This window comes from Scyliorhinus torazame, chromosome 3, assembly GCF_047496885.1.
Source record: "Scyliorhinus torazame isolate Kashiwa2021f chromosome 3, sScyTor2.1, whole genome shotgun sequence".
Classification (NCBI taxonomy): Eukaryota; Metazoa; Chordata; class Chondrichthyes; order Carcharhiniformes; family Scyliorhinidae; genus Scyliorhinus; species Scyliorhinus torazame.
The window spans coordinates 266,872,265-266,888,023 of record NC_092709.1 but is presented as its reverse complement, the minus strand read 5'-3'; the positions used below and the strand labels follow the sequence as shown (position 1 = coordinate 266,888,023).

Here is a 15,759-nt window from a genome sequence, read left to right as displayed (position 1 = left end):
TTAATTTAGGTTTAGTTGAATTTGGAAAGTGGACCAATGTTATGCGGAATCTTGAGATTACCTCAAATTCACCACTGTCGTAATTTGCAATGGAGAACTTGTCAGTTACTTTTGCCTAGACGAAAGATGGATGCAGTCAAATGGACACGATTTGGCAATACGCATGCGCACTGCGCTTTGGCGCGGGTCGGAGCGGCGCGGCGGTTACGTCACCGCGTGCGGCGGCCTGGGTCACGTGATGTGCGCGATGACCTCAATGGCCAGCAGGTAAGATGGCGTCCTGCAATGAAGCAGGAACTAGTATCAAATTAATCTAGTTTAAAAAAAAAGTTAATTTTATTCACGACATTGTGGTGAACATTCCAGGAGACAGAAAGCCAGTAGGTAAGCATCGGGGCCATTTAAATTGGCAAGCGGGTTTAAAGGAGCGCAGCCTTTAACCCTATCGGTTAAAGGTCCATAGTCACTGGGCGAAAGGTAGGGAGTAAAGTTAAAACTACAGACTCTAAATATTCAGATCGAGTCATGGTACCGCTCTCCACTCCGTTATTTCGCGATCACGTTCCCGATCACCACGGGCAGGCTTCCCAGTCTTGCGGCTTCTGTTGGTGTTGTGTCGGATACGAGGCCCTTTCGAAACGCCCATGTTGACACTTCTTCACGCATCATTTTATCAGCTAAAAGTTGAAAGGCGGATGACAGATTTGTGTTTAAAAAATCTCCCACACTGTTGGTGACTTGCAGTTTTATCCAAAATGTATCGTGTGTTTTATTTGTACATTTTTGAATTTCCAGATTGCCTGAATTATGTAGGGGTTTTCTGACACTTATATTTGATCTATTTCATATGCTTTCTGAAATCAGGTATATTATATGATGTAGCAAAATGAAGGTTCGTGTTTCAATCAACTTTTAATAAAATTATATTTCTAGTGACTGACTAAATAATTCCGAGCATTTTCCAACGTTTTTCGTTCAAAGGTTTGTTTAGTAGATTGCTACCACTGGAAAAGGTTTTATGTTTTGCTTTTTTCCATTTTCTGAGTTTTGTGTGCAACTGATGACTGGAATTATCTTAATGTGGTTTATGAGTCTTCCAAAATGTAACATTGTTCTTTCTAATTATTCAATATGCATTCATATAACTTTTGAGCGGATGTGAAATTCCTTTAGTTTTATTCTTCTCAAGAGGATAGGCAGCCAATGTTTTCAGGTCTGTGCCAGGAAGGATTCCAGTTAACTGGCAAACTATTTTCCTTTTCGCATCATTTCTATGTGGAGGCATCAGGTCTCTGCCTATTCATTATGTGTTGGAAACTCAGTGGAACAGACAATTGAACTTGTCCACCCTCTCTGTTATTTGCTCACGTTTTGATTACATTTTTTAGATTCATCTTTTGTCTTTTTCTGCTGATTCCTATTAACCTTCCATTCCCACTTTCATTACTTTTTTTCCATAGCATCTTCTTCATTGATCCTTCATCTTCCTGTTTCCTCTTGTCTCTTTGCTGCTGGCATTGAGGATGGAAACACATTGCGTAGTCGCATTGTGATTATGATTCACTTCCAGTACTGGAAGTAAATGTATAAAAGGTTTTTTCAAAATGTCAAAAATTGATTTTAATTAATATTTGCAGTGATGTAATATGATTTCTATAGAAGTAGAAAAAAACAAATGACTGTGGATCCTGGAAACTGAAACAAAAACAGAAAATACTGGACAATCTCAGCAGGTCTAACAGCATCTGTGGAGCGAAGGGAGCTAACGTTTCGAATCTGGATGATTCTTCGTCAAAGCTCACGAACGGTTCGAGTCTAGACAAAGGGTCATCCAGACTCAAAATGTTAGCTCCCTTTTCTCTCCACAGATCCTGTCAGATCTGCTGAGATTGTCCAATATTTCTGTTTTTGTGTCTATAGAAGTAGACTGCATGTGATAAGTGATGAAATCATAACTTTCTTGTACTGGAGTGGTGTTGACATTTTCAACATATTTTACAGATGTTAATGTGCTATTTTGTTAAGATCTATAAAATGGACAATTGAAGTGGAATATTTTCTTTAAAACATTTTTTGTTCAATCTTTCTAATTAAGGGCAGTTTAGCATGGCCAATCCACCTAATAATAATACGCCTACTTGTGACAATAATAAAGATTATTATTAGGTGGATTAATTATAATTTTTATTATTGTTCCAAGTAGGCTTACATTAACATTGCAATGAAGTTACTGTGAAAATCCCTTAGTCGCCACATTCCAGCGCCTGTTCGGGTACACTGACGGAGAATTCAGAATGTCCAATTCACCGAACAGCATGTCTTTCGGGGCTTTGTGGGATGAAACCGGAGCATCCGGAGGAAACCCACGCAGACACAGGGAGAACATGCAAACTCTGCACAGACAGTGACCCAAGCCGGGAATCGAACCTGGGACCCTGGCACTGTGAAGCAACAGTGCTAACCACTGTGCTCCCGTGCCTATCCTACACGTCTTTGGGGGTGGGACCCACACAGACATGGGGAGAATGTTCAAACTCCATATGGACAGTAACCCGGGTCCTTAGTGCCGTGAAGCAGCAGTGCGAACCACTACTCCAGTGGTAAGGGTAAATAGTAGGATAAATCATCAATTCTGAAAGTATTTGAAAATGTAGCTTGCAAAGTGAAGTATGGGTACACATTTTGAAAACCAGTAAATTAAAACTCATGTGAGCATTGCACATCTATGATGTAAAGCAATGTCTGAAATGTGCTGGAAGGGATATCCTTTGTTGTAAATTGCCTATCAATTTATAAATTAGCAAGTGGCACCTCCAACTTTTATATAAATATTAAACCAAAACTAATTTGGCTGTTTAGTACAGGGCTAAATCGCTGGCTTTGAAAGTAGACCAAGGCAGGCCAGCAGCACGGTTCACTTCCCGTAACAGCCTCCCTGAACAGGCGCCGGAATGTGGCGACTAGGTGCTTTTCACAGTAACTTCATTTGAAGCCTACTTGTGACAATAAGCAATTTTCATTTTCATTGACCTTTAAATAACTTGGCATTTGTTTCTTTTGTACAACAAATGAAGTGTTAATTTTAAGGCAAGATACAAATAATATGGTTCCTGAGAGTCTGGAGCTTTTAATTTAAACGATGAGGACATAGATATAGTACCCACACTACATAAGCAAAGGTAATTCACCACAAAATGAATTCTGTATGTTAGGGACGTTTCAGTGGTGCCTTATCTTCTGACCAGGAGAATCTTAATTTATTTTCTTAAAAAACAAAGGTCAAAAGTCATATGAACCCATAAATTCCATATTTATTGTCTTTTAAAAAAATAAATTTGAAGTACCAAATTCTTTTTGTTTTCCAATTAAGGGGTAATTTAGCGAGGCCAATCCACCTACCCTGCACATCTTTGGGTTGTGGGGACGAGACCAACGCAGACAGGGGGTGAATGTGCAAACTACACACGGACAGTGACCCGGGGCTGGATAGAACGCTGGTCCTTGGCGCCGTGAGGCAGCAGTGCTAACCACTGCACCACCGTGCTGCCCCACTTTTATTGTCAATCAATGACACACCTTGGTGGAGGGCAGCACGGTAGCATTGTGGCTAGCACAATTGCTTCACAGCTCCAGGGTCCCAGGTTCGATTCCGGCTTGGGTCACTGTCTGTGCGGAGTCTGCACATCCTCCCCGTGTATGCGTGGGTTTTCTCCCGGTGCTCCGGTTTCCTCCCACAGTCCAAAGATGTGCAGGTTAGGTGGATTGGCCATGATAAATTGCCCTTAGTGTCCAAAATTGCCCTTAGTGTTGGGTGGGGTTACTGGGTTATGGGGATAGGGTGGAGGTGTTGACCTTGGGTAGGGTGCTCTTTCCAAGAGCCGGTGCAGACTCGATGGGCCAAATGGCCTCCTTCTGCACTGTAAATTCTATGATATTCTTTTGAACAGTGTTGAGCTGGATTTGGTTCAGAGCCTTGTCATAATATACACCAGTATATCATGGTGCAGACACACACACTAATGGACACACAGCAAGACCAATCAACACACACAACACCGCAGCCAATCACCAGTTAGAGCACACTCACTATAAAGACAGAGGGCATCAGAGTTCCTGCTCATTCGGGATGCAGCCTCTCAGAAGGACAGAGCTTACAGCACAGATCTTCACCATGTGCTGAATGCATAGACTGGTTAAGACAGACATAGGTCTTTAGTTTAATCTAACATCGTGTTAACCCACAGTGAAAGTATGTTCAACAGTTTCTAGCTTAATAAAATAGTGTTGTACTATTTTAAGTGTTGGTGGCCTGTATGTGTTCCACGGATCTAGAACACCCAACACATCAAGCCTTTCTTCACATTGCACTTCCATAGGAGGGTTAATAGAGAGTATTTTTTAAAATAGCAATTTGTGTGGTTATCTCCGAATGTAGCTAACCTAGGTACATAGAAACATACGTAGAAAATAGAAGCAGGAGGAGGTAATTCGGCCCTTCGCACCTGCTCTGCCATTCATTATGATCATGGCTGATCATCAAGTCCAATACCCTGATTCCGCTTCCACCCATCCCCAGATCCCTTTATCCCCAAGAGCTGTAGAAACATAGGCTGTCTCTGATGAATAGATTCCGATAAAGGCTATTGCTTCAGTTGAGAAAGGCTGGCATCTAAGTGGATGACTTAGTTTTACCATTTGGCTGTCTAAAGGCCTTGGGGAGGATGCAGAGGAGATTTATTAGAATGATACTAGGGATGAGTGATGTGTAAATATCCAAGAAGCTTTGATTATTGGATTGGATTTGATAATTGTCATGTGTACCGAGGTACAGTGAAAAGTATTTTTCTGTGAGCGGCTCAAACAGATAATTTAGTACATGAAAAGAAAATACATAATAGGGCAACACAAGGTACACAGTGTAAATACATAGACACCGGCATCGGGTGAAGCATACAGGGGTGTAGTATTAATCAGGTCAGTCCATAGGAGTGTCGTTTAAGAGTCTGGTAACAGCAGGGATGAAGCTGTTTTTGAATCTGTTCGTGCATGTTCTCAGACTTCTGTATCTCCTGCCTGATGGAAGAAGTTGGAGGAGTGAGTGAGCAGGGTGGGAGGGGTCTTGATTATGCTTCCCGCTTTCCTAAGGCTGCAGAGGTATAGATAGAGTCAGGAGGCGGGTTTGTGTGATGGACTGGGCGGTGTTCACGACTCTCTGAAGTTTATTTCGGTCTTGGGTCGAGCAGTTGCCATACCAGGCTGTGATGCCGCTAGATAGGATGCTTTTTATGGCGCATCTGTAAAAGTTGGTAGGAGACAGTGTGAACATTGATTGTTGTCATTACACCACTCCACTAGGTTCTCTATCTCCCTACTGTATTCTGACTTGTCGTTATTCGAGATCCAACCCACTATGGTTGTGTCATCAACAAACTTGGAGATGGAGTTGGAACCAAATTTTGCAGTGCAGTTGTGTGTATGTGTATAGGGAGTATAGTAGGAGGCTAAGTACACAGCCTTGCAGGGCCCCGGTATTGACGACTATCATGGAGGAGGTGCTGTTGTTTATTTTTACTGTTTGTGGTCTATCGGTCAGAAAGTCGAGGATCCAGTATCAGAGTGAGGAGCCAAGTCCTAGGTTTTGGAGCTTTGATATGAGCTTGGCTGGGATTATGGTGTTGAAGGCGGAGCTGTAGTCAATAAATAGGAATCTGATGTAGGAGTTCTTGTTGTCGAGATGCTCTAGCGATGAGTGTAGGGCCAGGGTGATGGCATCTGCTGTGGACTGGTTTTGGCGGTATGCTAATTGCACTGGATCTAGGCGTTCTGGGAGTATGGAGTTGATGCACTTCATGACCAACCTCTCGAAGCACTTCATTATGATTGATGTCAGGGCCACCGGACGGTAGTCATTGAGGCCCGTTGCCTGGTTTTTGGAACAGAGAAGAGTGAGGGGAGATTTATTAGACATTTTAAAAATTTAAGTGAGGTTTTCGTAGAGTAGATAGTGTGAAACTATTTCCACATCAGTAACTGGTGGGCATACATTTACGATAATTTCAAAAAATAGAGAGGTGAAATGAGATTTGTAACAGTGAGTTATGATGATCTGGATTGCATGTCTGAAAGAGTGGTAGAAGCAGATTTCATAGTAACTTTCAAAATGGAATTGGATATTTACTTTTGAAGTGGAGAAAATTGGAGGCCACGGGGAGAGCAGAGGAGTGTGACTAACTGAATATCTTTCAAAGAGATAGTATAGACACAATAATTCATTAAGTATTTTATGCTCAGGATTCCATTTTGTAGTTAAAGGATAGTTTTTCCAGATTTTGTTGAAATAGGCAATACCTCTCAAATGTTAACAAACCAGCTCAAATCTGCCAGGCCGTACTGACTGTCATCACAAGTGATATTTCCAGATACATCTATGTGTTTGACAACTACTGGACAGCTTTTGTTATGGGACTATTCTGGAATGTTAAATTGATGTAAGTTAATGTAAAACAAAAGTGAAGATTGTGGAGGCGGAATAATGTTATCTCAGGATAAAAAACAAAACAGTAGGATGGAAGATTGATACCTGTGAGGCTAATCGCCATGTAATCAGACTCAGGAACTGTCATGTGAATTCCTCGGCCGCCTTTTTGTCTTGTTTGTTTAAATATCACCTCCTCCAATAAAACCTCTAAACAAAGACGCTGTGTTTAGAACTTTTCATTCCTGGCATAGAGATACACCCACTGTTTTATGAAATGATACATTTTGGAAGTAGAAATTATGAAGAGATGTTGCATATATTCTTGCCTTCCAAATGAGTCTTTATCGTATCTATATCGCAAATCCTTTTTTGAATCTTTTCAATGAGATTTCCGTCCCACTGCAATATGAAACATGCCCAACCAGAGTCACAAATGATATGTCCTGTGAATGTGGTATATAGTTCTTCTTTGTTCTCCTGAGCCAATCTGATACTTCATTCTCCTCCAACACAATTCCTCTGACTAGCCTGAGGGAACTGATCTTTCTTGGTTGCATGCCTATCCATCTGATTGTAACTTCACTCTATTATCTCTCGAGTCTCTCAAAGATCTATTCCTGGACTCCTTTTCCTATTCTATATTCTAACCCTTGTTGACATAATCTATGTATGTGGGATCAGCTTCCATACAGATGCTAAGAAATTCCAGCTTCATCTTTCCATGCCGCCTGTGAATCCATCTGCTGCCCTTGTTCTGGGGCTGCTTTTCCAACATCCAATCTTGAATGAGCTACAGTTTAGTTCAGCCAAACATTGGAAAAACCAAAGTCATCATCTTTGGCCTCTGTCACAAGCTCTTTTCTCGCCATCAATTCCCCAGCTACTCCCTCAAGATGAAGCACTTTTTACTCTTGCCTTCCTTCTGAGCTCAATTGAACATCCAAATGCTGCCTACTTCCACTGTGCTTATTTTTGTCTGGCCTCAGTCCATGTCCTCGTAAAAGATTCATCCCTCCCTTCATCACCTTCATACTTGACTATATCAATGCTCTTCTAATCAACTTCCTCCAGTAATCATATTCATAAAAAAATCTGTTGCCAATCTTATTCTGCAATGACCTGCTTATCCATCACCCTTATATTGTTGACTTTCATTAGGTCCTGGTGCCCACTGCCTCAACTTTGAAATTTTGATCCCAGTTTTTAAATCCCTTTAAGGCCTTACTCTACTTTAATCTTGTCAGCTGCTCCCATCTGGCCAAATCACTGTTTTTCTTACTCTAGCCTTCTATGCATTTTCCTCTCCCTTCATCCCACCTCGCCACTGTTGGTGGCACTCCCTTGAGCTCTTTAAAGTCCATGGGCTGGAAATCCTTACTAATTGGTTTGACCACTCCACTTCCCTCTCCTCATTTCAGATCTTTCTTTACAAAAATCAGTGGTTTGACCATGCCTTATGTCCCCATCCCAAATATCTTTATCTTGGCTTCTGTTCATTTGACTTTGCTTTTGTGCCATTCACAGAATAAATTAAGGGATTTGCCTGAAATGTTAGCATTTTCCTTTCTTTCATAAAAGGGCCTTTCACAACTTCAGAACCTCCCAACATACTTTACAGTCAATGAAACACTTTTGAACTGTAGTCACAGTTGCAATATAGGGAAAACAGGTGCTGCCACATTTGCTGTGTTTCCAGTATTTTCTAATGTGTCATACTTCCAGGTTCTGCTAAAACTTGTTTTGTTTTCTCTAACTTTCAGTGATCATGTAGTAAGACTGACATCTTGTTATACAGTGATACAATTACAATAGTTAAGCTTTTTAGAATCTTAATTGCTTATTTTAATACAGGTACTCTTAAAACTGCAAATTTGAAATGTATCTGCAGTTTTTATTTTTTACATCTCAAGGTGAGGAGCATGCCAGATTGCTGTAAATCCTATGTCAATCTTTGTAATACTGTTTCGGTTCACTTTTCGTGTCAATGTTAAGTTTTCTCCGGCTGTGACTTTACCCCAAACTTGGAAGCATGTCTTAAACATCCCCACATTAACGTCATAATGTCCTCTCAGAGTGAGTGCCAAATTGGGATGTCTTATTCTGCAGGCTTCATTCCCAGTAGTAACTGGGAATTCACCGAGGCATATGAGAGAATGGGCCTCCGACTAAACATCCGGTAAACAAAGGTTCTCTACCAGCCCGCTCCTGCCACACAAAACTGCGTCCCTCGGCCATCAAGATCCATTGGACAATGTGGCTCATTTCCCATACCTTGGGAGCCTCCTGTCAGTGCGAGTAGACATTGATGATGAAATTCAACAATATTTACAATGCACCTGTGCAGTCTTCGGATGCCTGAGGAACAGAGTGTTCGAAGACCGAGACCTCAAACCGAGCCCCTGGTCTACAGAGCAGTCATGGTCCCCACCCTCCTGAATGCATCAGAAACATGGACAATGTACAGCAGACATCTCAAATACCTGGAGAGATATTGCCAATATTGCCTCCGCAAAATCCTGCAAATCCACTGGCAAGATAAACGTACCACTGTGAGTGTCCTCTCCGAGGCCAATATGTTCAGTATCATCCAGCTCGACCAGCTGCGATGGGCAGACCACATTGACCGCAACTTTTACTAGATTGTGGTATGGGGAGCACACAGCCCGCTCTACAGGTGTGGTACAGCAGAAATGGAAAAGATTTTTTTAAAGCAAAACAATGTTTATTCTATGAACTCAAGTTAACCTTTTTAAAACAAACAGTGAACATCTTAGCAACCATTAATTCAAATACAACCCCCAAAGAATACACTAAGTAACCCTTTAAGCTTTCCTTTTAACATCCATAAGACTTAAAACACCTTTTACCAGAAACACATTAGGTTAAAGTCACTACTGTTATTAGTTTTAAATCACCAGGATCGATTTACAGTCTTTAGGTTACAGCGAGAGATTCATACACCTTCTGGCTGCGACTGCAGCTATCCAGCTCTGAAAACGAAACTAAAACACCCTGCAGCAAACAGCCTAAAACGAAAGTAAAAAGCTGACAGACAGCCCAGCTCCACCCCCTCTCTGACATCACTGCAGTAATAACCACCCATTTCTTAAAGGTACTCTCACTACAGTTATTTATATACACACCCATTTATAAACACCCATTTCTTAAAGGTGCTCTCACATGACAATTGTTCCTCTAAGCAGACCATGTCTTTTACACTCCCAATATCTTTTGCTCTTAACCATATTGTGTTTGCAGAGCTTGGATTTGGCAAACTCTACCATGATAATTGCTTACTAGAAGTCACAGGATGTCTTTATGAGGTTTGTCAATCCAGATGCTGGAAAATATCAAACGTTAGACTCAACTCATAGAGTAAAAGGGTATTTGATTCTCAGAAACCAAGATACAGTACGGGCATATTATACATCACAAGTAATATTTTGGCATACATAATACCTGCCTGTTTAAAATAATTCATTGTTTTTTGCAGATCCTGTTGGCAAACTTGTAAAATGATGCTCTTTGTAGGAATGCATAAGTGGCTGTCTACTTCAGATTAATAGAAACTAGCAGCCAGTTCCGGGCTCTTCATCCGTTCAGATGTCTTTGATGTAGATGCAATTTCTTTGTCTGCTTGTTTTGTGTATTGACATATGGTCAAAATGAGCATAAAAAATCAAACCGTATCTTTGGTAGGCAGCATTACAACACTGGCTCTGAGGATCATTCCTGTCTGAACCAATGCCTTGATAAACTTCCCATGGGTAACTGCTGAATTACTGATGCAGTTGTTGCCTTTCAAAGAGAATTAATCAAATATGCTAATTGCAAGTAATGCATCTGGTCACCTTTTTAAAAACAATCTGAATTGTGATGGTGATTTAATTTTTGTTAATGAGTGGCTCTTTTGTGGCATTATTCACTGTATGGTACAGGATACGGTTTGTGTCTTGCCTGTCTGTTTTTATCTTGGCATTGTTCCTTTGTCTTGGTGTACTTTCTGTCTCTTTATTGTTTTTTAAATTATCTCTTGGTGTGTTTATGGGTCTTGTGGCCTTTCTGTTCTTTTTATCTTGGATTCTTTTTTGTCTTTTTGCATTATTGTGGATAGAAGGGAGGCATCTGCTTTCAAGTCTTCCTGCCAGAACCTTTCAATTACTTATTTCTTGTATGCATCCCTCTTTACAGCCCCCCGCAACTTTACTTTGTATTGTACTAGTACCAGTTTTGTTTTCTGTTGACATGCCTAATTTAGAATGGTTACAACCCAGAAGGAGGCCCTTTATGTTATGCCAGCCCTCTGCAAGAGCAGTTCAACTTGTTCACTTGCCCTGTTAAGTTCTGTTTCTTCTTTCCATTGTCACTCTGTTTCTTGTTCTATGACTCCCTTTCTGAAGTTGGCACTTCTACCACTGCCCTTTTTGCCTTTATCCTTCACATGCTCTTGTAAACATTTTTGGTTGGATTGGATTAGATTTGTTTATTGTCACGGTGTACCGAGGTACAGTGAAAAGTATTTTTCTGTGAGCAGCTCAAACAGATCATTAAGTACATGAAAATAAAATAAAAAGAAACTACATAAAATGACAACACAAGGTACACAATGTAAATACACACGGCATCGGGTGAAGCATACATGAGTGTAGTATTAATCAGGTCAGTCATAAGAGGGTCGTTTAGGGGTCTGGTAACAGCAGGGAAGAAGCTGTTTTTGAATCTGTTCGTGTGTGTTCTTAGACTTTTGTGTCTCCTGCCCGATGGAAGAAGTTGGAACAGTGAGAAGGCGGGTGGGAGGGGTCTTTGATTATGCTACCCCGAACAGGTGCCAGAATGTGGCGACTAGGGGCTTTTCACAGTAACTTCATTGAAACCTACTTGTGACAATAAGTGATTATTATTATTATTCCCCAGGCAGCAGGAGGTGTAGATAGAGTCAATGGATGGGAGGCAGGTTCGTGTGATGGACTGGTCTGTGCTCCCAACTCTCTGAAGTTTCTTTCAGCCTTGGGCCGAACAGTTGCCATACCAGGCTGTGATGCAGCCAGATAGGATGCTTTCTATGGTGCATCTATAAAAGTTGGTAAGAGTCAGTGTGGACATGCCGAATTTCCTTAGTTTCCTGAGGAAGTATAGGCGCTGTTGTGCTTTCTTGGTGGTAGCGTCGACGTGGGTGGACCAGGACAGATTTTTGGTGATGTGCACCCCTAGGAATTTGAAACTGATAGCCATCTCCACCCCGGCCCCGTTGATGCAGACAGTACTTTGCTTCCTGAAGTCAATGACCAGCTCTTTAGTTCTGCTAGTATTGAGGGATCACTAGGTTCTCTATCGCCCTCCTGTATTCTGACTCATCGTTGTTCGTGATCCGACCCACTATGGTCGTGCCATCAGCAAACCTATAGATGGAGTTGTAACTAAATTTTGCCACGCAGTTGTGTATGTACAGGGACTATAGTAGGCGGCTAAGTACGCAGCCTTGCGGGGCCCTGGTTTGGAGGACTATCATGGAGGAGGTGCCGTTTATTCTTACTGATTGTGGTCTGTGGGTCAGAAAGTCGAGGATCCAGATGCAGAGTGAGCAGCCAAGTCCTAGGTTTTGGAGCTTTAATATGAGCTTGGCTGGGATTATGGTGTTGAAGGTGGAGCTGTAGTCAATAAATAGGAGTCTGATGTAGGAGTCCTTGTTGTCGAGACACTCCAGGGATGAGTGTAGGGCCAGGGAGATGGCGTCTGTTGTGGACCGGTTGCAGTGGCATGGGAATTGCAGTGGATCTAGGCATCCTGGGAGTATGGAGTTGATGTGCTTCATGACCATCCTCTCGAAGCACTTCATTACGATTGATGTCAGGGCCACCGGACGGTAGTCATTGAGGCAGGTTGCCTGGTTCTTCTTTGGCACCGGTATTGTGGTGGTTTTCTTGAAGCAGGTGGGAACCTCAGAGCGGAGTAGGTACAGGTAAAGATGTCCGCGAACATATCTGTCAGCTGGTCCGCGCAGGCTCTGACTGCACAACCAGGGATTCCACCCGGACCCGTCGCCTTCCGAGGGTTCACTTTCAGGAAGGCTGATCTCACTTCGGAAACACATGGGGAGACAACATCCTGACCGGCAGCACGGTGGTGCAGTGGTTAGCACTGCTGCCTCATGGTGCCAAGGACACAGGTTCGATCCCGGCCCCGGGTCACTGTCCATGTGGAGTTTGCACATTCTCCCCATGTCTGGATTAGTCTCACCCCCACAACCCAAAAAGATGGGCATGGTAGGTGAATTAGCCACACTAAATTGCCCCTTAATTAATTGGAGAATAAAAATTGGTACTCTAAAATTTATTAAAAAGAACAACATCCTAACTTTAATATTCTTTGGTTTCAAATGTCTCTGCGTCTTCATCCCTCACTGTCTTTGGAGTATCCCAAATTTTAATTGCCACAAAGTTGTTGACTGTGCCTTCAGCTCGTGAGGCCCTCGGATCTGGAATTCCCTCTGTCAACCTTTCTGTTTCTCTACCTGTGGCATGGTGGCTCAGTGGTTAGCTCTGCTGCCTCATGGCGTCGAGGACCTGGGTTCGATCCCAGCCACGGGTCACTGTCCGTGTGGACTTTGCACATTCTCGCTGTGTCTGCGTGGGTCTCATCTCCACAACACAAAGATGTGCAGGATAGGTGGATTGGCCACACTAATTTGCCCCTTAATTAAAAAAACCTGATATTGTGTTTCCGTGAGGGAACGCTTCAGCTTAATCGACCCTATCAGCAATATGACCCTATGTGGAGGTTGTACTGCAAGACTGACCAGCCCAGAACTGTCGGTTAAACCTACAGTTTCTCGGAATAAGTAGATTGGCACAAGTACTGCAATGCTAACTTAGTTTGAAGATGATCAATAGCCACTTCCGCTGGCAACCATGGAGTGAGCGGTCGCACATTTGGTGGCTTCCGCTCATGGTGGACGTTTTGGACCTTTTCCCTGGTTAACGGCGGAGCTGAGCGATTGTCTAAGGTGCAGGAGAGGTGGAAGAAGAGAGTATCCCACCGGTTTATGGATTTGTGGACCAGAAGTGGTTGAAAAAGGAGGGAACATCCGTTGAAAGCTGGTGTGGTGCCTGCGACACAGGGTAAGATGGCGGAAGGTCAGGGTCCGAGCCTGCCTGCCCAGTGGTCGATGGAGCAGTTAGTGAGCTTCCTCCACGAGGTTTGCCCAGCAGAGGAAGAAGAACTTGAAGGATCTGGCCAGGGTGGTGGATCCCATAAAGGCGGGGATCGACCACATGGAAATGAGGCTGGAGGCCCAGGTGATCCAGAAGGTGGAGGAGGTGGTGGGGGAGCACGAGGAGCAGCTCGCCTCGATGGCTGCGGAGATGGGGTTGATGAGGGATCAACAGAAGAGGCTGCAGAACAAGGTGGAGGACTTGGAGAATAGATCGCGCAGGCAGAACATGAGGACTGTGTGCCTGCCGAAGGGTATTTTCGGAGTGGACGCCGGTTCATATGTGGCGTGGATGCTCGAGAAGCTGCTGGGTGAAGGAGCGTTTGCTCGGCCCTTGGAGGTGGACCGGGCGCACTGGGTGCATATGAGGAAGCCGCAGGGAAATGAGCCGTGAGGGCGGTGGGAGTGTGATTGCACTGGTTCCTGGATAGGAATGGATTTTGAGGTGCGCCAGGCAGACGATGTGCTGTACATGAGAAGGCAGCAAGCTGCGTGTCTATCAGGACCTGGGTGCGGAGCTGGCCAAAAAAAGGGCGAGCCCTCTTTAAGAAGGGGGTGAAGTTCGGCATGCTGTCCCCAGCAAGTCTGTGGGTAACGTATGAACGCCGGGAACTCTACTTTGGATCGCCAGAGGAGGCGATGGAATTTATTAGAGACAATGGACTGGCAGGAGATTGAGGACATTAAACTCTGGAGGGTATGTTCCTATATTGTATTTTTGGTTTCCTACTAGTTTGTATGAACCACTTTTGCACTGTATTTGGGGCTGTAGTTCTGTTTTGGGCTTTGGGTTTGTTTGTTTGTTTTTGATAGGAGTTGGTGGGTTGCTTTTTTCTTTGTGTTGGGTGGTGATTGTAAAGTTTGCACTGGGAGGATGGTTGAGCAGGGGGGAGGGGAATACAGTGCAAAAGTGGTTCATACAAACCAGAAGGAAACCAAAATACAAGATAGGGGGGTAGGATACTTGGCACCATGGGCGGGGGCTACCAGGCTAGCTGGGCGGACTAGCTCACGGAAGCGCAGTGGGGGGTGAGCAGGTGCTATGTGTGTTGATGGGGGTATGGGGGTTGGGATTGTTGTTTTGTTATGGGGTGGAGGTGGGGGGGGGGGTGCGGTGCGCCAGGGGGGGTTGCCCCCCAACCAGGCTGATCACATGGAATGTGAAAGGGCTGAATGGGCCAGTCAAGAAGGCCCGTGTGTTCGCGCATCTGAAAAGCTTAAAGGCAGATGTGGCAATGATACAGGAGACACACCTGAGGGTGGTGGATCAGACTAGGCTGAGAAAGGGGTGGGTAGGGCAGGTATTCCATTCGGGGCTAGATTCCAAGACAAGGGGAGTGGCAATTCTGATTAGATTCAAGGGGGAGGTATGGGAGGCATTGAAGGCAGTGGTGAGAGGCGAGTTTATCTCGATACGGCACACAGGGAGAAGGTGGAGTGGGCGGAGATGGATAGATTAGTGAGGGAGATCCTCCAGGTAGACAGGAGGTATTCGGAGGCCCCGGAGGCGGGGTTGTTGAAGCAGCGGCAGAAGCAGCAGATAGAGTTTGGGTTGCTATCTACGGGGAAGGCGGTGGGGCAGTTGAGAAAGGCAAGAGGGGTGGTGTATGAATATGGGGAGAAGGCTGGTAGGATGTTAGCACACTAGCTAAGGAAACGGGAGGTGGCAAAAGAAATAGGGAAAGTGAAGGATAGAGGGGGGAATACGATTGGATCCGGTGGGGGTGAATGGGGTGTTTAGGGACTTTTATAGCAGGCTGTACGAGTTGGGGTGCAGGGGATGAGGCGGCTTTTGGAGGGACTGGAGTTTCCGAGGGTGGAAGAAGAGCTGATGGAGGGCCTAGGGGCCCCAATTGGGCTGTTTGAAGTGGTGGAGGGGCTGGAGGTGATGCAGCTGGGCAAGGGCCTGGGGCCGGATGGGTACCTGGTGGAGTTTTATAAAACGTGCTGGGTCCCCTGCTGGTAAGGGCGTTTAATGAGGCTAGGGAGCGAGGGGTACTCCCCCCAATGATGTCACAGGCCTCGATCTCTCTTATCCTGAAGCGAGATAAGGACCCGGAACAATGTGGGT

General features: G+C 44.2%; 1 protein-coding gene across 3 annotated transcripts in view; it reads left to right on the top strand.

Moving 5' to 3' along the window:
• The first annotated feature begins 242 nt into the window (after window positions 1–242).
• The window catches only part of ubap1 (ubiquitin associated protein 1), a 95,194-nt gene continuing 79,677 nt past the window's right edge, over window positions 243–15,759 (top strand). For 2 of the 3 annotated variants that reach the window (XM_072497221.1, XM_072497223.1), the window contains exon 1: window positions 245–384. The gene's annotated coding sequence lies outside the window, so the exon portion shown is untranslated. Of the gene's footprint in view, window positions 385–15,759 lie in introns of all 3 variants that reach the window. The other variant, XM_072497222.1, reaches the window with a different exon arrangement.